Genomic DNA, 24401 nt, shown 5'->3' with positions numbered 1-24401 from the left:
TCAAAAATAAGGCTAAAATGACCAACTTTCAAAAAAAAAATACCAATTAACAATGCAGCAGCCAAAAAAGTTCCAAAGATTCTATGAAGGATAAATAAGATCGAAGTAAGCTATGGCTTATAAATAATAATATGGGGTGATAAAGGTCGATCGATTTACATCCTATTGGCTTTGGTTCAAAAGGCTAAAACGCTTTAGCACTTAAAAAAGGAACTTGCGTCGGCTTTGCCGGCACAAAGTATGTGCTCAACATTCATGAAAATTGCTCTGTCCATCGGAAACCAGCCAGATTACATTTTCGATTCCTGCATACGAATTCCTAAATAAATTCATTATCTACCTTATGCCAAAAAAAAATCAAACAAAAAAAAACAGATAGCGTCTCGAAAATAAAGCAAATACGAAATTTCTATGATAACGCAAATAATTGCATAGTTGCTCTGGCTCTCAGACAGAAAGCAGCCAAGGTTAATACAATAGATTATTTTAATTAATAATGCTAACATTCCTTATCCATTTGATCGAAATAAATAAAAATCCTCATGTCTGCGTGTTTGTTTGGGCATAAAATGAATTTGTTAGCCATAGGCATCGATAGTTTAGTTAGTTGAGCTCCAACGATCCCAATGAATGCCACGGGCATTGATAATTAGTTGAGTCCCAAAAGACGAAACAATAGCCTGTATCATGGTGCAGTCTTTTGAGGAGGAAATGAATCTATCCTTACATCCTAACTACCGTTGAACAAAATAAAAACCTCTATTCAATTAGCTCAAATAATGAAGGCAATTAGCCCAGTCAATAAAGTGCCTCGTTTACGTGGTTCGAATCTGTCATTGCCCAAAATCCAAAGACACCTTAGTTTCTATTGATTTCAAATAAAATGATCAATTACCATGCTTAACCTTTTCGGTCAAAAGGGCCAAACCAAAAAGAAGGAAGGAATTAGTCAAGCCCCCATCCCTGCTCCAGGTACAACCCATTCGTTATTCGGTGAATTTATTTAAAATACAAATAATGTCAAAAAGGCCATCATCAAAGCAAACAAGGCAATCGCTTCGAAAAACTCGGGGTGTGTAAATCACTTCTTCCAAGACTTGGAAGAGTGAGCAGGAAACCGAAGTGCCAAATAAGTATGAACTCTCCCTGAAAAGGAGGTGATCCAGCCGCACCTTCCAGTACGGCTACCTTGTTACGACTTCACTCCAGTCACTAGCCCTGCCTTCGGCATCCCCCTCCTCGCGGTTGAGGTAACGACTTCGGGCATGGCCAGCTCCCATAGTGTGACGGGCGGTGTGTACAAGGCCCGGGAACGGATTCACCGCCGTATGGCTGACCTTAAGGCGATTACTAGCGATTCTGGCTTCACGCAGGCGAGTTGCAGCCTGCAATCCGAACTGAGGCCGAGTTTCTGAGGTTAGCTTGCCCTTACGGGGTCGCGACCCTCTGTCCCGGCCATTGTAGCACATGTGTCGCCCAGAGCTAACGGGGCATGCTGACTTGACGTCATCTCCACCTTCCTCCGGCTTATCACCTTTGTAAAAGTCTGTTGCCGGGTTCCAATTTGAGTAATGGCAACTAAACACGAGGGTTGCGCTCGTTGCGGGACTTAACCCAACACCTTACGGCACGAGCTGACGACAGCCATGCACCACCTGTATCCACGTTCCCGAAGGCACTCCTTTTTATCCATACCCTTGGGGTTATGCTTGTAGTTTAGTTCGTTCCTTTATTAGCCTTTCATGTCATTTTGGTTCCTTACGTTTGGCTTATTCCTTTACTAGCCTCCCATATTACCTTAGTTCTTTACTAAAGGCTTATTCCTTTATTAGCTTTCCATTTTACCTTAGTTCTTTACTAAAGGCTTATTCCTTTACTAGCTTTCCATTTTCCAATGCAAGTTTAGGGTCATGGTTTTCTGATGTTAGATTTAGTGTTTTTGCCTTAAGTCGTTATTTCAAGCTGTTCCCTAGTGTTTATGCTTTATTTTTACGTATGGTTTGCAATGCCAAAAGTTGGATTAGCAACACTAAAAGTTGGATTTGCAAAGCCAAAAGTTGAATTAGTGCAACGTTAAGATTAAGAGTTTCAGGCGGGTAATGGCAATTTTCTAGTTTTTGTATTTTCCGTATGGCTTGCAGTCATTATTTCAAACAATCTTGTATTGTATGGCTTGCAGTCGTTATTTCAAGCAATTTCCTAGTTTTTATGTTTGTAGTATGGGTTGCAACACTAAAAGTTGGACTTGCAAAGCCAAAAGTTGAATTAGTGCAACGTTAAGATTAAGAGTTTCAGGCCTTGAATCCCGTCAGCTAGCCTCGTATGTTTGGTTACGTTCCTTTCATTAGCTCCAATGCTCATCCTAATGAGAATAAGAAACGGTTAGTCCTTTTATTAGCTTTTTAGTTACAATTTATGTGTATTAAGATTTTTGTGTTAGGTTTGGAGGCAAGGAAAATCCGGTAAACTCATTTGAAAAGGCGTTATCGTTAACAACCATAATAGAAAAGCCAGCACTATCACAACCATCAGAAACAACGGATATGCTAGGAAAAGCAGTAAATGTAGTAGAAAAAGCATCAGATGTAGTAGAAAAAGCAACTACAAGTATGGTAGATGTAATGTCCAACTATCCCTGGTATTTGTAAAATTCAATGATTATAAACCTGGGGCAAGACAAAGCTGAAAAAACAAGTTCGCTAGCATACGATGGCATTATTTGCAATAAGGTAGCTTTGTTATTTCGATATAGCCTTGAAGACGAACATAAGCAAAGGGTAAAGAGAAAAGGCCAGTTCTTCGCGCAAAATAAACCGAAGTGACTCATTATTGTCCGCCACCTCTGATCATCCATGAAGTAGGGCAGTTTTTTACGCGCTTTGCGGTTTTCAATATCAATAATAGTAAGCATTTGAAGGATCTAAACTAATCTTCCCTTCTCTGGTTTATATTGGACTAAAGGGATCTGCGGACTGAAGCGCTTAAAGGAAAATTCGGCGTGTCTTCGGTCAGCAACGAAACTAATCGTCCTCATTATCGTAAAACAAGAGCACTTGGCTTTGCTTATTCGCAAGGATTTTACTTTACATCTAGACATTACATACCAACCAATGTAGTCATCACTATAGGTACTCAAGACACTGCACCTGGAGAAGCAGATAGAGAAATAAAGACGGTGATCTGAAACAAACTGTCATTCGTTGAGACTATACGATCGAATTGAACACTTACCTACACCTAGTTAGATAATGACAGATAAACAGAAACTCTTGGTTGCATATTTGGAACAAAAGGAGCGTCTCGTGCGGATTTTTGATAAATTAAGCCACCCTAATACTAAGCACTTTCGCCTTAGCTATATGTTTGAGCTGCGGAATGATGTTTGTTATGAGAATTTGTTTGACATTTTTTAGTAAGTCGAAACCTTTCTGATCGGACCTTGCCCTACTGTCAATGATCCAGCCTGGCTAAGGAGGCAGATCAATAGCGTGTAATATAACTTGATTAAACTTTCAGAGGGCTTAGGCATGCTCCCCAGGGACCAAAATGGGAGAGATTCTATCTGAAATAAAGAGTATCGAACCCACAGTCTGTGGCCTTCTGGATCTGCCGCCAATCTATTCCGTATGCAAGTTATACGTTGTGGCCTTAGCACCTTAAAGTGACTTAATCTTTATTTCCTAGGCGTGCTGATTTCGGTGTGCATTTTATTCGTTTTAAGACAACTTAGTAGACGTTAGTGATATCAAAGTAGTTATTAAAATGATGGCAGCTGCCACATGGGAACAAATAGCAAGGTTGTGATTAAACTTTTAAGATTGACTACTTAGTAAAGCCACGCCCTTACCCTTCTAGTCCATATACATTGCTTTTTTCGGGAGGTTAGCCAGCCCCAGCCAATGTTTGGTCGCGTATTTTTTTGTCAGTATGTGGGCCGCATGATTATTTCTTAATTTCCGGTTGCCATCAGATGTAGTAAGGAGTTTATGAAATTGATGATTACTTAGCAAAGGATCCAGTAGATTGATCAAAATTGCCTCAGATAAATAAACCGGTAAAAAGAAAGCAACTTTAAGCAATAAGGCAAACTAACTAAAAAGAATCACCTTTACATACATGCAGATGTCAAACCTTTTCAAAATGCGCACACCTAGGCCATTTGACAAATGTAAATCTTCGGCCAAGATACGGAATCATTAGAGACATCCCAGATTAGGCTTTCTGCAGCACCGAAACGCCTAAGATCTTGTAAAAATACATTAGATGAATCGTATCATTTATTCCTTAAAAACAAAATTCTCCACCAGTACGTTAGCCAGAAACAAGGTAAACATAACAAGAAAAGCCATTGGCTTGAATAGCTCAATTGACGGTGCAGAGTTTGACAGTATAAAAGAAGTTGGTTCCGCCACGAAAAATTGTCAATTCACCTCAAACGATTGCCACAGATCCTTCATCAACTGCCTGTGAAGTGCTATCTGTTGGCCTATTAAACTTTTTTGTTGCCCGGCACGGTCATTTTAGTTTCGATTTTATTGTAAAAGCTAAGTCATTATATTAGCGTTGACAGCAAGCACTTTTGAGAATCTCGAAAACCGCCAATATCATAATTTTGTAAAATGATGCGCTATTGCAATGATTAAAAATACGTAAGAAATTCATGGCTTAGCCAGTCAATGTCTTCTTAAAGATTCTGTGAAGACCACGATTTGTCAACATTATGATGTTTCATTTATAGAGCCAAAGCATACCATTTATCGTAATTTGTTGTCGCCGTTTCATAGCCTAATTTTGGCTCAGAGGGTCAGAGCGGAAAGTGGTCGAGTGACAGAAGCTTTTGATTTTATCCAATTTGCTAGATTCTAAGAGATAAATTTAGACCATACCTTTTTTGACGCCGAAGCAAGCTCTGTGTGAAAAAGAAAAAAACGAGATCCAATAAAAACAATAGCGCTTGACCTTTCATGCAATTAATAAATTCCACAGCAATAGTTCCGCGGATTCAAAAAGTTATCACTGAAATGACAGGCCCAATCGCAGATTCCACAACTGCCACCGTTGACACTAATAAAACAAATAATTAACCCATCATATCATCTAAATAAACGGAAAATACTAGGAAGTTTAGATCGACAGCCAGTAACATTAACTCGATTGACATTAACATAATGATGATATTTCTTCCATTTAAAAAAATTCCCCGGATACCTAAAGGGAAAAAAATCATAGAAAGTGTTAAATATTTGACCAGATCCATAGATCAAACTATCTCTTCATCCAAAAAGCAAAAATACAACGGCATAGCAAAGACTTACTTAGGCTCTGCGGTCTGTTTCTGATGTTTATAACCGTTCGTTCATTAAAGAGAGGTTGCTTTTAAGCATCCTAACGGCCCTGCTTTTGATTCAGCTTCTGCCTCAACATCTTTTGATTTAGCAAAAGGAGGATTATGTTGAACCTGTTCATCAATAGTGCAATCAAAAGGGTGTTGAACCTTCTGTTCATCTCCTTTTGAATCAAAAGTCTCAATTTCAGGCGCACCTTCTGTTCTAGCGCTTTAAACATTGCCAAGGAGATCCTTCCACCCACACCAATGGGCGTCGAAACGGATTTTGGAACCTATTTACATTTTCTATGAAAGGAACGGTCAACGAGCCCGCCGGTACGGACGCCATTAAGAGGACCCCCAATAATTTATTGGGAACTGTACGAAGTATTTGAAAGACAGGGAAAAAGTACCATTCGGGTAATATTTCCAATGGAGTCGCAAAAGGATTTGCTGGTTCACCAATCATTGATGGTTCCGGAACCGCAAGACCCACAGTACATGCAAACGTCCCTAAAATGACTACTGGAAAAATATATAATGGGTCGAGTCCATTTATTAGCTTTTTCTAGTGCAGAAAACTTGTAATTCCTTACTATCTGGCATAATTGTCTTGTTTCATCCTGAATATGAAGTTAGTTGCAACAGGTTGCTGGAGGCAGCAAAAATAGTACAGGTTGCCAGGCTAAAGGATTGGTTCATTTTTTTTTTCAAGCCAATAAACTTATTTTTAGTGAAACTATTCATAATTCTGCGACTGGAGAGCAACCAACAAAGAAAGATGGAGATCCGGCATTATGGCGCGTGATCCTCCTAACCCTAGATAAAAGGTGGAAAGCGAGGATAAAGTGCTTTAGTTAAGTGTCATTGCTTATGACGTTATTGCTGTAGCCTCAAGGAGGTTTGGCCATTGCTTCAACCTTCCCGAATTCCTGCAGATTCGGGTCGTTTTCCGCCACCGGAACGTCTTGAAATAATTCCCATATGGTGCGGGAGACTCAATTGATCTAGACTCAGAAGCTGGGATTTGACCCTTTCCATCGATCGGTTGGGCCAAAGCATTTACTGGCTTAAAGGCCTAAGAAAGAATTACTAACTGGTATTTGCGCAATTTTTCCCGTTGCTTTTACGGAACCCCCTTCCTGTATGGTCGAACCATCGCCCATCAGTACTTAGCCAACATTATCAGATTCTAAATTCAAAGCGATGCCTACTGTACCATCTTCAGATTCTACCAATTCTCCAGCCATTACTTTGTTCGAACCATGAATGCGGGCTATTCCATCTCCCACTTAAGGTACAGTGCCAGTATTAACAATTTCCATTTCTGGGGATCGGATGGGTCAAAAACAGCTAATTCGTATAAAGCCATTGAACCCGCAATACTGGCCGGAAACGGCGAGCAGACAGTCTTTGATTCATAGCAGTGCAGCTCTTGACGTACGGGGCTTTCCCTTACTTTGTTTCCGGAGTACAGTAGCTAAAGAGTGCAGTATTTGACTATTTATTAGGCATTTCCTTCGACCGGAAAAGTGGCCATTGGTTCACGATACGAATACTGTTCTAGGGATGTCGCTAATAGTTTCTGCTAGACAGAAGTACTGTTTTGAACGGGCTGGCTCAGCAGCAACTCCTGGTACTGTAGCCGTGGGAACGACGGTTCGGTACTCGTTGCTGTGACTGAGCCTAGGGGTTGTCTTTCATAACAATAGCAAGTTCGTAACTGATAGGTGCAAATAGGGTTGTGTTTATACAAGTTCGACAAAAAAGGAAAAGCAATGAATCCTTTGGTTTCCGGTAGATGGAAGATCTGCATGAGCGATACAAGAATTCTTGTATAATAACAATCGATTAATAAGAACCTATTCGGCCAATCCAAACGGGTTGCGCCATAGCAATCTTTGTTGTAAAAAAAAAATTCGCTCTAAACCCATCTGGCCATATTTCTTTTTTTTAATAAAAAGGTCATTTGACATCAATTTTGTAAGATAAGGTGAATATTTTGGTCAAAACTGGCTTTGAATAAAGGTTACGAGAACTGGCTTTAAATAAGGATACAAGAACTGGCTTTGAATAAAGGTTACGAGAACTGGCTTTGAATAAGGATATATTCAATTAATATTATCTAATTGAATATTTTCAGTTTGAGTAGATACTGTATTTGTTTCTATAGACTCAAATAAAAATGGTCTTTCTTGATTACATTATTAACCATTTCTGGAACATCTATATTTTCAATAGATTTACCTCTTGATACACGATCAGATATCCTTAATAAATTTTAAGAAATTATTATCAATTCTTTCTTCTATTTGATATAAATTATTTGTTGTATTTCTTAAATTATTCAAAGAATATCCATAAACATCAGAAACAGACCGCAGAGCTTAAGTAAGTCTTTGCTATACCTAAGTATTTTAAAGAAAAATTGAAAATATGGATCCATTGCTTAGAAATTTGAGAGAATATCAGACATTGAAGAACTCTTTCGACGCTCATCTTAATCATATTATATACCTTACTGAAAACGATAACAGCACGGGAAGGGAAGCTTTGGCGAGACCCTTAAATGAATTACATCAGGTAATATTACCTAATCTAAGAGATTATTTATCCAAGGGTTCCCCTTATGGTGAACCTTTTACTGGATTTGTAAGGAAAGCCAATTTATGCATTCGTAAATACCATGAAATGGGGGATAATTATTATCCGCAGACAGTCAAACAGCTACTGCCTTTATTAAGAGATACCCAACAAACGTCTGATGCTTGCATACAGCAGCTAATCTATATATGGCCTAGCATTTGTAGTACGTTAGAGCCGTCTGTGGTGGATTTTTATCCTTTTCTGTTTAAGTATTTAACGATGGATGAGTTTGCACCTATTGCAATTTGTTTTATCTTCAGTTTGCTACTTTCTTTTATCCTAATCATGGTTTCTTTTACATTTACAGGTAAAAAAACGGCAGATCCAGAAAAATTGTCAGCTTACGAGCGTGGGTTCGATCTCTTTAGTGATGCTAGAAGTCGATTTGATATATGATTTTATTTGGTCCTTTTTCTATTTATTATTTTCGATTTAGAAGTAACTTTTTTATTTCCTTGGGCAGTTTTTTTAGAAAAGATAGGTTAGTATGGATTTTGGTCTATGATGCTATTTGTTTGGATTTTGACTATTGGTTTTCTCATCGAATGGAGGAAAGGCGCCCTTGATTGGGAATAAATGGTTTGCGACGAACTCGCTTAAACTCCTTTCGAAAAATGCTATTTAAGCATTCAAATCTTATCTAGTGCTTGGGTCTGTCCCAACACCCATTAAATGCAAGAAAGCTATTTAAGAATAAAGAAAAGGTTCAAATACTTTATTAGGAGAGGCAGGATTTGAACCTGCGAAGAAGGGTTTCCAACAGATTTACAGTCTGTCGCTTTTAACCACTCAGCCACTCTCCCGGGTTGCTTGGATTTAGACCAAAGCACACTTCTCTAGCTTTCATAGCCTAGTCCGAGATTGATTTTCCGCTTGTTCTACTTAAATGCATAAACAATATGCCATTCCATGGGTAACTAGAAAGATCGGGGAAAGATATAGAAAAAAAAAGCTGATCGACAAGAAACTAATAGCTAGTAGCAACGATTTCTCATAATCTATTAGTCTATATAAAATCCATTTTCTAGGCGTATCAAAATACATAATTTTCACCAGTCATATATAATAAAATAGAGTAACCTCTCGTGCATATTTCAGGGCACTTAGTCCTCCTAGAACCGTAAAAGAAAATTGCCCGTCATACGGCTTGCCTACTTTACTTGCTTTAGATGTTAGTTTTGCACCGTTTTTGTTCAAATCGCTTAGTTAGCTTTATGGACGAGAGAGCAAGAAGGGAAAGAAACGAGCCTGCCTTGCAAGGATTCGATTCCTTTTCAATCGAATTCATTGACCCGTTCTTTTCCTTTTTCTTTGCTCGTATGGGAAATAATTTTCTTTGAGTTATTTATTAAGCCCTTTCCTCACTCCCCGAAACTTTATCCCACTAAGATCCCCCAAAAGACACCCTTGACGATTTTTCAGTCGCTTCAATGATGTACCGTTAACTGTCTAGTTTCGATGTTATAGAAGCTAGGGTATCTTAGGTCCTCATACACGCCATGACCCAGCGAAACTGACAAGGCCCAATTGTAGTCTTGTCCGGAAAGCCTAATAAAAATTACATTTTTTACTGAAACCTATTTGGTCAAGCATCTCCAATAAATCAAAAATTAAACATAGTGAATGTATAAAGTATAATCCATTTAAACCTATGGCCACTTAGGCCCCTTTCTGCCGACTAAATCATGATTCCAATGCTGCTTTTCAAAAAACAAAAACAATGCAAAAGGCTGATAGGCAAGTACTATGGGTCCTCTGTCATCCGTTGTAGGGCCCTTTAAAGCGCTAGGCGTGATGAATAGTCAAAGGAAAATAATTTCTATACGATGGACGGAAAATAAAATAGATCTATAAATAAGTTAATCAAAATAGACACAGATATGGCGATATTCATATAAATAAATATATATATGTATATTTATGTGAATATTTATTTGTGTTTAAATCGTTTTAAAAAGATATAGATATTAATTAATCATTATGTAGATTTTCATATGTGTAAACTTAGATACAAATAAATATTTTTATCTACTTGTGATTTGGTTCTTGATTTTCGCACATCCCTGGAACCTGTTAGGAAACGCTGTTGAGCGCGCTTGGCTTCGTAGCTTCTTTTCAGTTGAATTTGCTTAATCCATAAACAAAAAAGGCCCTATAGACGCAAAGCCTCTTTTATGCGCTTCGCTAGTTTCTTGGTGCTTCTTTTTGCGGGTTTCTTCCCTTACATGGACTTCGCCGTTATTTCCTATAGGCTATATGATCACTTTAAGATGTTGATTTGTTTCCTGTCCCCAATAATATGGGTAATTTGCTCTGTTTGTCTTTGTCCAGCTCGCATTATTTCGACCGCCGGCAAAGAGTACTTTGGTAATCACACATTGCAATTGAAAGTATTATTACATCAAAGGGTACTTCAATTCACGACAACTCAGGTCCATCTCGTAGAATGATCACAGCGGACTCGTATAAGGATCTTGGGTAAGTTCATGAGATCTTAACGGTATCCCTTTACTTGTCCTTTCATAGATGCGTTCTTCTCATCTGTCTTGCAACGTGTTAGTAAGCTATGTGTCCGGTGCACGACCTCGTGTTGAGGTCTTCTATACTGCCTTTAGACAACCCATTTCGGCCGCTCAACAACTAATAGCGCTAGTCACGATTCCTATTAGGGCTAATAAGTAAGCCCCACAACTTAGAGCAGCAAAAAATAAATAAAATTTGCTGCAAAAACCGGCTAACGGAAATATTCCTGCATATAAAAACATGGTAATAGACAAGGCAACAGCCGAAATGGGATTAGTCTTTGCTAAAGTGCCTAAATCCGCTATATATTTGATACGAATTTAACGTAATGCTGAAACCATAGCAAATGCATTTATAGTCATTAATACATAAATAAATATAGCGATCAGTAATGATTAAATCCCTTCTATGGTTCCACGTAAAAGACCGATCAAAAGATAACCTACATGTCCTATAGAACTATAGGCCAAAAGTCTTTTTACTCCCTTTTAAGCCATAGCAGCCAGTGCTCCTAAAATCATAAAAGCAATGCTGCAAAAAAAGAAGAGTTATTACCATGTTGGGTCATAAAAACTATAAAGAAAAACACGTAACATATTAGCAAGAATAGATATTTTAGGTATAATAGAAAAAAATGCCGTGACTGAAGCAGGTGAACCCTCGTATACATCAGGTGCCCATACATATAGAGTCAAAAGTAAATCATTAATTAGACCATGCCGTAGCCATCTAGTCCTAATTTGCCTAGCTAAACACTTGGGAAATTCCGCAATGATTTACTATAGTGTTCCTCAAACCGTACATAATCGTTGCCTATCGTACGGCTTTTTAATCCTACGACATTTAGATCAGATAAAATCAAAAGTTCACTGTTTTTAGCCATTCTACACGTTGTCAAATATAACCAATCGGGTCACTGAGAACGACTTTATTAAACTCAAATAAATAGAAATCATTTAATATAAATAAACCTCTTCCCTTCCATTATCTCCAGTGTTTCTCTAGGTCCAAAATGAAACCTGGTTTATAGATCACAAATCTGCCAATGACGATAATGTATCATTGGTTTCCTTAAAAAAACACTGCTTCCCAACCAGTCAATGAACCGGGTCAGGGCTAGAGCCTCTGTTCGGTTCAGAGCCTTCAACTCATGGGAGAGTGTTACAGAAGCTTTTTTATGCTTTCTAGCCTTCGGAAAGATTTATCCTAAGTGCCTTGCCAGCACCTACTAAGCGTTTGAAATTGATATGATGTGAAATAAATAGATAAGGTATCCTATGAACAGGTAATTATTTGGTCTCGGTAAACCGCAAAGGAATTGTTTTACAGGACTATTTGGAGTTATCAGCAACAGTAAATTTTTTTATTTTTCAAACCCTTACACCACTTTTCAAAATTAAGAAATAGGCAATCAGGCAAAGGAGTCTACTTTTTTTTGTCAACATCCAAAGCATTTCGAAAAAAAGAATCAATAACGCTAAAGCGACGCTTCCCTTGCGATTCTTTTGGGCCTTTTTGTCTAAAGGAAGCTTCCCATATCTGATCACCCAAAAAAAAAAGCCAAACGACGGCGAAGCAAAACTAAAAAAACAAGTCCGCTGACATACGACGGCATTACTTGTAATAAGGTAGCTTCGTTATTTCAATATAACTCTGACCAAAAACAAACATAAACAAAGGGTGAAGAGAAAAGGTCAGTTTTTCACAGTCACAAAATAAACTAAAAGAATTCGTTACTTCCTTTTTTTGAGTGCTATGAAACAAAATAGTTTCTTATGCGCTCTGCAGTTTCCTAACCAGCCATTCAAATCAGATAGTTTCCAAGCCACCTATCCAATTCGGTTAGCTTGTGAAACAAAGACCAAAATGAGACGAAGCTTTGATTGGGTACTAAAGGTCCTATGATCGCCAATTGGGGATTTAGTTTACCCTTGGATTTCGCCGATATAGCTTATGGTCCTGGTGTCTTGAGATCCCGTTTCGTTAATTGTCTTTAAGCAAGCAAGGAGTTGGCTTTTATAGAGCTGCTTATAATTTGTCTAATTTATACCTTATCGCCATTTTACCTCGACAAGCAAAAAGTGCACCGGCATTTGTTCGCATGTTTTTATTGTGCTTAGAACATGAGTTCATTGGATAGCCAGTCAACTAAAAGATAAAGGAGATAACTTTGATTTGCCATATAGACAGGCTTATCTCATATAACACAATAAAGCTCGCGCAATAAGTACTCTGAGCCCCCAACCGCGCTTCTGTGACATGCTATAGTTTCATACTCTTGCGAGGCAATGATAAGTTCCATGCCCTGACACAAACGAAGTGCCCTAATAGTACCAAAATTGATTACAATATTTGCCCATAAACCATCTTACGGCCGCCCAAAAAGGAACTGCAGTAATTTTAAATAAAAACCCTATCGCAATAAATAAAATCCCCATAAAAATACCACTGGACTAAACATCAAACGAAGTGATTTCATATCCAATAAAGATTTTCGCCGATTCTTCAAAATTGGTAGTTCCGGTAAACCCATAAATCATAGAACAAATAGGACAACGTAAACTTTTAACCATACCTCCAGCCGATATAAAAGTAAACCACCTCTTAACCGTACGTGCGACTTTTGTCGCATACGGCTTGCACGAACACCAGAAAATCTGGAGGGAACCTCCGGCCGGGAACTTGCGTTTTAAAACGTTATGCATTTTATGGCTTATCATAAAATTGACATATAGCGCTTACTAAGGGCTTCCCCCCTTAGCGGCAACAAATAAAAGAGTTTCTTTCAGGACACCCAACAAAATCAATAAGTTGCCGATAGCACCTTGGAGCCTCTGGCTCACTTGCTCCGGCAATATAAAGTGGTTTTCTAGTGTCTAATCTTATTTCCGTTTTTTCAAGCTCACTGCGTGCTAAGCTAAAGACTATTTGTTTCTAATGATACTTGCGTAAAAACAAGAGCCCATAATTTATAACCCATAGATATCTCATAGCCAAATGGTTTTGCACCTTCACATTTGAAACCTTGCAAACATAATAAGGTTTCATCAGCACACAAAACATCATTCCAAAAATACGGAGCCAGATCAGATGCACAGAAATTTTGCCGGCTTTAGTCATCAAATAAGCTATCTCTTTTTCATACAGGATATAATTGGCCGATTTGTCTTTCTTCCTTCCCAACTTATCTATCATAACTGACATGAAGCACTCCTTGCTGTTCTTATCCTAACATATATTGATATTATTGCAAAAATGGATCCTAATCTTGCTTGCCTTTCTGTCTGCCAGCGTTTCCGAGGCAAAAGAGAGAAAACCTGCTTTATTTAAATCTCTTAGGTTAATCCATTTTCAGTTCCTCTTCGCAACGCATATAAGCCATAATAATATTGCGCGTATCATGGAGATAACTCAATAGAGAGACACCAAGTCAACCTCAAAAAGGTCTCAAAGAACAACCGCACAAGAATATTTGTATATGCGAATAGATTTCTTTTTATGTCTATAGATATATTTATGATTAGACATTTATTTATTCGTGTATGCGTATACGGGTGGTTTGGAAATGTTGTCTAATGAAATTTTGCTTTCCATAGAAATAGACGACAGTTTATTTTCTTTGGTTACAAGTTTGAATTGCATTGCCTTTTCATTTTTTCACCCTATCCATTCGGTCAAGTATGGCAAGCAGACGAAAAAAAGTTTATTACATTCAGCCAAAAAAAGCTATTTTTAGGTCCTAAGATTCCAAGCAATCTGCACCATGGGCTTTCCAAACCGTAAAAGAAAGATAGCTGATTTTATTCGCGATGCATCGCGATGCAAATTAAATGGACCCTTGCCCTCACAACAGCCAGCTCATATAGTAATTTTTTTTAATTAAAGCATAGTTATAAGTTATTGTACAACATTTTTGTCCAGACTCCGCTTGCCCGATGACAAAAGATGGGTCTTTAGACGGCTCTTAAGCGTACTTTCATAGCTTTTAATATAACCTTATATCATAGCGGAGTGTTGGTTAGGGTTTATAGCGTACTCTCTATTTTATTTGGGGATATTTTGCTTATAAGCAAATCAGTGGAATTTTCTTTACGTATATATTCAAAAAACCTAACCACTCAATGCTGCAATGTCTAATCTTAAATAACAGAAATAAGGTTTATTAGATGTAATCACCAGCTCTTATCCTAACCGATAAATAGTTCATCTTTTTACATTAAATCGGACCAATGGCTTATATGATCAAGGCCGAAGACTCAATTTGTCCGATCAATTTAGTTTAGGTTATTGTATGCTCCAAAGCAATCCATAATAGATATACAAAAGTTTATGTAATTAAGTGTTCCTAGCCCCAGTGGACATCTCAGTGAATGTCTTAAAGAGGGCCTCTCCAGCCGATGAAATAGATATCCATTCGCTTCGACCATTCCCAGCTTGTCTCCGGTCACGCTCATTCCAAAAGAAAGTAAAGATAAGGGCACTTAAGGGATCCTTGGAAGGACCCAAGAAAACACATAACATTAGCTTAGGGTTTAGTAGACTAGCCAAGGTCGCTCCTTTAGTCGAAGTATTTAATTTCTGTGTGCCTCCCTACCGCCGGTCACACCTCCGGAACTTCCACTCTTAAAGATATCTATTCCGCTCTATTCTTTCTAATTCCAACTCTGCGCTGAGGACTTTATCCATCGTGAAATGAAATAGAGGCCATGTTTATATGGATCGAAATCGAATCTCCCTGCATAGTCAATCAGCCTGTCGACATTGCTTAAGGATGTTTATCTAACAAATAAAATTATATATACATAGAATAGTTTGTATGTGAACCTCTATACGTATATAGACAAAAATACATATAAATATGTGTATCGGTAATTGGCCAGTCGTACCCAAACAATAATATTCCAAAAGAGAATGCACCTAGAATAAAGTATTTTAAGCCAGCTTCTGTAGAAAATTCAAAATTTCTTCTCGAGGCTGCGATCACATAAAAACATAAGCTTTAGGGCTCGATGGCTAGATACATGGCAATTGAATCACAAGCTGAAATCATAAAAGGCATGCTGCGGATGGAAAGTGGAATCAGCACGATAGATTCAGGGGCATTTAATCCTTCCCGTCCGAAATAATCAAGGCACATAGCAGGAATACTAACTGTACTTAACAATAAAAAGATTTCAAAAAAATAGGTTAAATCATCTTTTATACAAGTATTATAAAGTAAATTAGCAAACATTATAGGTGCGCCGGCAGCGACCAGTATAAAGGTTATTAGAAACCGGTGAAATAGATTTTAATCTTCCGGTCAGAACCATACATGCAAGTTTCCTTGCATATGGCTCATTTATGATAACTTCTAAGAATTGACGAAACAAAAAAAGACCAAACCTGTATATAATGGAATGTGCTTTTTGCATAAGCTAACCTTTTGGACATCTATTTTTATATTCAATGCATATAGCCTATATTATGCCTTCGTTCATTGTCCGTCCATTTGCCGTGTTCAGGCAATGCACTTAACGTTATTAAATGTTGTTGCACCCGTTTCCCAAGGGCTTCAATCATATTCCACAAAAAGGTTTATTTTGTATTAGAAAATGTTTAGTTATACAATAAACTAAGGGGGTTTCATTGACATAAATGAAATTTCATATCATGTTGTTTCATCCCTATGAACACTAAAGCCGCCAATTTCAAATATATAATGAGGCTAATAAATGGGTGTGTCGCAATAAAATTTACTAGCTAAGCATATTGTCTAACGATTTAAACGTAGCCATTCACTTAAAGGATATAAAAAATCTTTATTATTTTATATCCAGAGCCTATACTTAAAACAAAGCTAAAAAAGTCTCGTCTCTGGGCTGCTCTCTTTGTTAGTTCAATTGCTAAAATAACCTAATTATTATCACTGTATAGGCCAGGAAGTTCGATGTTTGAAAACCCATATATATTGCAATTTATTTGATTTATATCCGATTGTTAAGGTCTCATTGCGACTCTCTTAGCCAACCTCCGGAGAAATGGATTTGATTCATCAGCCGAAATTGATTAGATGAACTTATCGATTTGTCAGCTCTTATCGATATTTCACTGGCTTGCTCATTTTATATGATTTCTTTTTCCCTAATCGAATAAGTGCAACATCCTAAAAATGCTCTAGCACGTCCGTTTATAAAACATTAAGTTATTTTCCACTACCCTTTCCCCAAAACTATCCATGCCAAAAGACATTATTGCATGCCCAATTTCAATTGCCTGATATAATTTCTGGAATACATTATGGCAGGATCTTTCACCTTACTGATTTACAAAGCTCCAGTTGTCAAAAATTGGACAGCTATTCCTTATTACTATCAAAGTTAATTGTTATGGTATATAAGAGATTTATTTAGGTGATCCCTGGATTGCACATCCGAAACTTAATTCGCCGTTTAGCGCCACGCACGCGAAAGCCGCTCATCGTAACAACCTATAAAGAAATGACCGCACATAAACAGTAGCGTTCAAACCCAAGTGCCTTCCGAAACATCAAAAAAAGTTACCTTGCTTTTACTGTGCGCAATTAGTCCTGCAGCGAGTAAATAGCTCCTATGCTATAGTTCCCAACAACAGTTTTCAATTCCTGTGGGTCAAAGAGTCCATTTAGACAACAGTTTCCAATCTTTGCCTCTTAAAACGTGCCGTCCTAGGCGCATAACACTAAGTAGACCTAACCAAGTCACATTGCGTACTAACAATGGATAGTCATATCGCTTAGAAGTACTGAATAAAGTTCCATACACAAGCAAAATAATAGTTGCGTTAACGAGATAAATTTCCAGGAAAGAGACAAGGAAATCATGCTTAAATAATCCTTTTAACGATTCCTAAGTTTGCTCGGTTTTCAGTTTTCTTTCCTATCTTCCATATGCATGAAATTCAATGAGAAGAATAAAAACCGGCACCCATTATGTATTCTCGGCTAGCTATTGAATCTATACAGCAGTGCATTCTGACAATAGCCAGAGCTTTAAATTGGCTATTCGTAAAGGTTGATGATGATTTCTTAGTAAGTTATTAGCTTTTACTAACAACCGTAAGCGGAACGGCCACTGGCAAGGCGAATCATCTTACATTCCGGATACCAAAGATTGTTATTATACAAGAATTCTTGTATCGCTCATGCAGATCTTCCATCTACCGGAAACCAAAGGATTCATTGCAGGAGAGTAAAGTATGGCTGAAAATAGAAGGAATTGACGAGAAGCTAACGCTTTAGGTAAGTACGATAGTCATTACAACTGTTTTTATTGGTTTTTTAGTGGCTTTTCTCCTTATTGGTTTTTGATATAGTCTCCTGAACTAGTGCTTTCCTCGGAACCAATGCATTTAAAAAACGATGTATTTACTTTCAAATAAGATTGACTATATGAAAGACATATTTGATATGATTTTATCATTGCCAGAACCTATGCATTTACCATAGATAATATATTTACTGAAACCAGAACCCATGCATTTATCAAAAACATAGCCAATGCATTTACCGAAACCATAACCAATGTATTTGTCCCATTTAACTCTTATAAACAGTTTAATTAGAAACATCTTTTTTTATTAAGAAAGAAATATGGTACAATGCATTTACCGAAACCATAACCAATGCATTGGATCTTCTTCTTTTTCTTTAAAAACAAATGTCCTTTGGTTCTTTCTTATCCCTTTTTCACATTGTTATACATATCCATCAACAGCTTATTAGTAAGTATTATGAGATAGAGAAACAGTCCATCAACACGTTGAACATTATGAAACAGTCCATTAACTTATTTATTGGTAAGATATAGAAACAGTCCATCAACATATAGACCATCATAGCCAGGATCAATTTCAATTTTTTTTGATTTTTCGATGAAGAACAGAGGGATGGAAAAAATTGCTGAAAACCGAACGATTTTGCAATATCTTCCATATGTCACAAGATGGGATTATTTAGCTACTATGTTCACGGAAGCAGTAACCGTGAATGCGCCAGAAAAGTTGGCGAATATTCAAGTACCTAGAAGAGCTAGTTATATCAGAGTGATTATGCTTGAATTAAGCCGAATAGCTTCCCATTTATTATGGTTGGGTCCCTTTATGGCAGATGTTGGTGCCCCTTCTTTTACACATTTCGAGAAAGAGAAATGATTCATGATTTATTTGAAGCTGCCACGGGTATGCGAATGATGCACAATTATTTTCGCATCGGAGGGGTAGCCGCAGATTTACCCTACGGGTGGGTAGACAAATGCTTAGAATTTTGTCACTATTGCCTACCAAAAATTAACGAATACGAACGACTCATTACGAATAACCCAATCTTTCTTAGACGGGTCGAAGGAATCGGTTTCATCGCAAGAGAAGAGGCTATCAATTGGGGATTATCAGGTCCAATGCTACGAGGTTCGGGAATTCAATGGGATCTAAGAAAAGTGGATCATTACGAATGCTACGACGAATCGGACTGGAAAATCCAATTTCAAACAGAAGGAGATTCTTTGGCTCGTTACCGAGTACGGATCGGAGAAATGAAGGAATCTATAAAAATTATTGATTAGTGAGGAATACCATAAAAATCTATTTGCTAATAAATTCAACTGAGTATAAATTCAGAGTATGAATACAATGGATACCTAAATATGGATTGAGTAACAAAAATGAAAATATCAAGAATTCTTTATCGACACGATGCACACTGATACAGAAAAAATATTTGCTTATATTTCTTTGTTCATGCTTTTCTTCACTACTTTGTCTGAATGGGTCTATTCAATTGGCAAATCTAAAAAGCTTGAAAGAAATTTCAGTCATAAGAGCATGGTAATCGCTTTTGCGTGCACAACTGCCCTTATGATTACTCGTTGGATAGATTCTAAACACCTGCCACTAAGTAACTTATATGAATCACTTATCTTCATTTCATGGAGTTCTTCCTTAATTTATTTCATTCTTGCTCTTAAAGATCGGGATGGTTGGTCAAGCACAGTTACAGCATCGGGTGCCACATTGATCCATGGATTTGCAACTTCAGGTCTTCCCGGGGGGATGGAACGACAGACACGGTTGATACCCGCCTTGCAGTCGCACTGGTTAGTAATGCATGTGAGTATGATGTCATTGAATTACGCAACCCTGTTACGTGGATCTTTGCTAGCAGTGTCTCTATCAATTATTTATTCCAGTTCCAAAAAAGAATGTTCCGTACTTGCTTTCAACCGCAATACTATTCATTTGATATCCACTTGGTGTATAGCCCAGGATTTTTTCAAACCAATAGGAACAAAAAATGATGCTGTAAAAGAATCTTTTTTTCAATTATTTCTAAACCTAGGTAAGTACCAGTTGGTTAATCGGATGGACCAATGGATCTACCAAATGATTAGTTTAGGATTTTCTCTTTTAACTATTGGTATTCTGTCCGGGGCAGTGTGGGCTAACGAGGCATGGGGATCTTATTGGAGCTGGGATCCTAAAGAGACTTGGGCACTGGTGACTCGGTTAATATATGCTACTTATATTCATGCTAGAATGACTAATGGTTGGAGAGGGCAAGTACCCGCTGCAATAGCATCCATAGGATTTCTCTTGGTTTGGATCCGTTTCTTAGGGGTTAATCTATTGGGAATTGGTTTGCATAATTACGGCTGGTTAGTTTAGAAACAGTGAAAAAGGTTGAATTAATCAGATTATTGAATTAATCAAATAATTTGATTAATTCAATAATCTGATCTGGTTACAAAAGAGTTTTGTGTGAAAATTGAATGCGAGCAGTAAACAGGTGAGGATGCTACGTGGCAGTAACAATGAGATGGGCACTGGCAAAAGCATAGTATGCTAAAAAGAATATATAGGAAATCTTATGGGGAATCCTAAGTTAAGTGGATTCCCCATCAAAGTTTTCCATATATAAACATTTTTTAACAAAATTTTTATCCTCTATTTTATTGATTAAATAGTAATAGATAAAAAAAAATGAAAATGATACAACACCTTTCATCGCGAAATTATCGATCAAGGAAAAACAGTGACTACTTGGCTGTTCCACACGGGTAGAATCATGTTGGGGTACAAACCGATACCCAGAATCGGTAATAAAAAACAAATCAAAATGAAAATTTCTCTTGGTCCAATATCATTTAGGGACAAGTCTAAGTAATTAACTTTATTATAGCCAAAATATATTTTACGCAACATTGATGATAAATAAATAGGGGTTAATACTATACTGGTTGCTTCCATTGCAGTCACCAGTATTTTGAAAAAGGGGGAATAAGTTGTCTTGGTAACTATTCCTAGAAAAACTAATAACTCGGATACAAAACCGCTCATTCCCGGTAAGGCAAAGGATGCCATTGAAAAGGCACTAGACATGGCGAATAATTTAGGCATTGAAATGGCTATTCCACCGAGTTGGTCAAGGGAAAGGGTCCGCGTTCGGTCATAACAAGCTCCTGCGGAAAAAAATAGAGCTGCGCCTATCAATCCATGGGAAAGCATTTGTAAGAGGGCCCCGTCAAGACCTGTATCTGTCGAAGAACCTATTCCAATGACTACGAATCCCATATGGGAAATGGATGAATAAGCAATTCTTTTTTTTAGATTATATTGGTTTGAACAAATTAAAGAAGCATAAACAATTTGGATTGATCCTATCAATACCAACCACCACGAAATTCTCGAATGAGCCTGAGATAGAATTTGCATATTGACTCGAATTGATCCATACCCACCCATTTTTAGGAGCACTCCAGCTAACAACATACACGTACTGTAATGGGCTTCTCCGTGAGTATCCGGTAACCAGGTGTGAAAAGGAAAGATTGGTAATTTTACTGCTACAGTTACTAGGAATCCTGTGTACAAAAGTAATTCCAATGAAACGGGGTATGGCTTCACAATCAAGTCTTGAATGTTGAAGGACGGTGTTCCACTCCCATAAAAACTCATAACTATAGCTCCAACTAAGAGAAAGACGGAACCTAAGCTGTGTATAAAACGAATTTTGTAGCCGAATAGAGACGTCTCTTTCCGCCCCATATAGAGAGAAGTAAATAAATTGGGATCAATTCTAATTCCCACATAAAGAAGAAGAGAAGAATGTCTCGAGATGCAAATAGTCCTATTTGACCACTATACATAACTAGCATTGAAAAATAAAACAAATGTGTATTTTTAGTGACTGGCCAAAGTAGCCGACGACACTGCTGCAGTAGTAACAAGACCCGTAAGTAGAATCAGACTCATGGAAAGCCCATCTATGCCTAGCCTCCAATGGAATTGAATAGAGTCAATCCAACTAAAATTTTCAAGTAATTGAATGGATTGGTCGTGAATATGGAAATGGCAATAAAATATATAAGTGATTAATGCAAATTCTAATGTACAAATGCCTAAGGTGTACCACCGGACCATTCTACTGCCTTCACTCTGAAGAAATAATGGAATCAAGAAACCCGCAAAAATTGGGAAGAGAACGATTATCGTTAGCCGAGGTACGTTACTCATCATGGGTGATAATTTAATTGTCTTGAAAGTTTTTTGGTAAGTTCAGATCAGCATTCTGACTCATATCATTCCGATTCATATCAAGATCTTTTATAAAGATTCGAGTATGAATCGGTAATGGTATAAGAAAAAGAAAAAAGTAGTATTTGACTAATAATCTTTGATACAACTAATTAATAAGCTAAACCCGTGCTGCGAGTCGTTTCAGCTCCAAGATAAACACGTACACTTAGGAAATCTGTTGGACAAGCGGATTCGCATCTCTTACAACCTACGCAGTCTTCTGTTCTGGGAGCAGAAGCTATCTGATTGGCTTTGCATCCATCCCAGGGTATCATTTCCAGTGCATCTGTCGGACAGGCTCTAACACATTGTGTACAACCAATACAAGTGTCATATATTTTTACTGAATGTGCCATTGAATCCCAAAAGATGCCTTAAAATAAGTTCTATTATAATGGCCTAAATCCACATAAAAGCATAAAAGTATGGAAACACTTTGTAAGACAGTGGAAAATGGATTTGCATATATGGTTTTGGATAAGATTATAAAAGGTATGCTTTCACTCATTTGTGTTGTGCCCATTGCAAAAGCAAACTCTCTTTCTCTCCCTCTTTTCCTTCTCTTCTCTTGTTGCATCTCTCTTCTTCTTCTCTTTGAGCTTCATTGGTTGCATCTATTCATTTCATCTTTTTCTTGCTCGTGATTTTCAGTGAGTAAAGAGAGAGTAGCTTCACAGCTACACTACCTAAAACACTACAACAACCATGGGTGTCCGGATTGGCTCCTTACTTCATCATCACGATGTGAAAGGATAGCAACGTAGGGAGACATTTGAGACTTCCTAACGATATACCCTGACACAACATAAGGAGTGCAATAAAGCAAAGACCAGATTTGACATGGTTTTTATTGATCTACATATGGTTACGAGTTGAGTGAGGTTTGATGTATTTTGGAGGAATCTTAGCTTTTTTTGTTGCTTAGTTGGTTTAGGTCAGCTTGGGCTTTGCCTTGTAGCTTCCCTTACCTCCCATTTGGCACTGTTGTTTAGGAGTCAATTTATTACTTGTGAGATAATAGTAGAGTAATTGTAGTAGTGCTTTGGAATATCTTTCTATTTTCTGCTATCCTCCTCCTTTGCCATTCTAGTTGCTTACGATTTTCCTTTGAAATCCCTTGCTATTGATTCTTTTTGGTATCCTCGTTCTCTGCTATTATACTGGCTCTTCTCTTTGCTTTGATATTCCATGCTATACTTATTCTTTGTCGTCTTTCTTTCTCTTGATGGTTCTTGTGAACGTTTTTGCTTTTAATTGACTTCTGTATCATTGCACTCCGTCGTTCTGCTATCGTTGTTTATGTAGTTCCCCTTTTATTAATGAAATAAAAGGTGTTAATTTTGTAATAATGAAGACGTTATGTGGTTTTTTTCTTAAGAAACCTTCGTGAAATAAGCTTTAATAATATTATAAACATATCAATCATTAATATACCTTGCTTATTATGGCTAAGTGTTTAAAGGCTTCGGGATGTGTCAATATTTTAGAATTTTTGAGCGTGAATGTAAAAAAGACAGCGAAAAGGATTTTACGTTATTTTCTAGACTTTCTGGACTCTCTCTCTCTTTCTAAGTTGAGTTGGCACTTCTTAGATAACCTAAAATCAAATCCAAAATAAGCATACAAAGCATGTTCTCATAATAAAGCAAACAAATAAAGTGTTCTTTTCTTACTTTATCAAAAACAAAGATATAATCAGGAAAAACCAATATAAACTGACCTAAATAAGGTTTTAAAACATAAGTATTATGAAAGTAGTCGAACGTTAATCAAACCAAAAGGCATAACTAAAAACTCATAGTATTCATAACTTGTTCGAAATGCAGTTTTGAAAATATCCTAAGCTCTAATTCTAACTTGATGAAAACCTTGCCTAAGGTTAGTCTTTGTAAAATACTTTGCACCTTTAAGTTAGTCAAACAACTCTTTTACATTGAAAAACAAGTTTAATAATTACCTTATTTGAAGCTCTATCGATAATACAAAGATGTATCGTGTCATCTTTCTTTTTCACTAGCAAAATGGGTAAATAATCAGTGTTTTCAATGGTTTTCTTGACGTATCTGTCAGCTAATATTTTTTACTTTGATAGGGTTCTTTAACTAATATGGTAAAGTTAATCATTTATCTGTACTGTCTAGTAGTGACAGAAGGCAGGCCTACTTTCGCATAATCAACTCAATGACGAAGTATAGCGGTAAAGGGTAGGCAAGCAAATCTCGCACAGACAGCTAGCTCCTGCCGCGCTGTGAATGGTATAGGCTAAATAAATGCTTTCCAAATCAAACGTGCGAGTCACCCATCATACGGCTATCTC

The sequence above is a fragment of the Lygodium microphyllum genome, unplaced genomic scaffold (assembly GCF_053477565.2).
Source record: "Lygodium microphyllum isolate KBCC unplaced genomic scaffold, Lygodium_microphyllum_v1.1.10 scaffold_42, whole genome shotgun sequence".
NCBI lineage: Eukaryota > Viridiplantae > Streptophyta > Polypodiopsida > Schizaeales > Lygodiaceae > Lygodium > Lygodium microphyllum.
Note: the sequence above shows the minus strand (reverse complement) of the source record.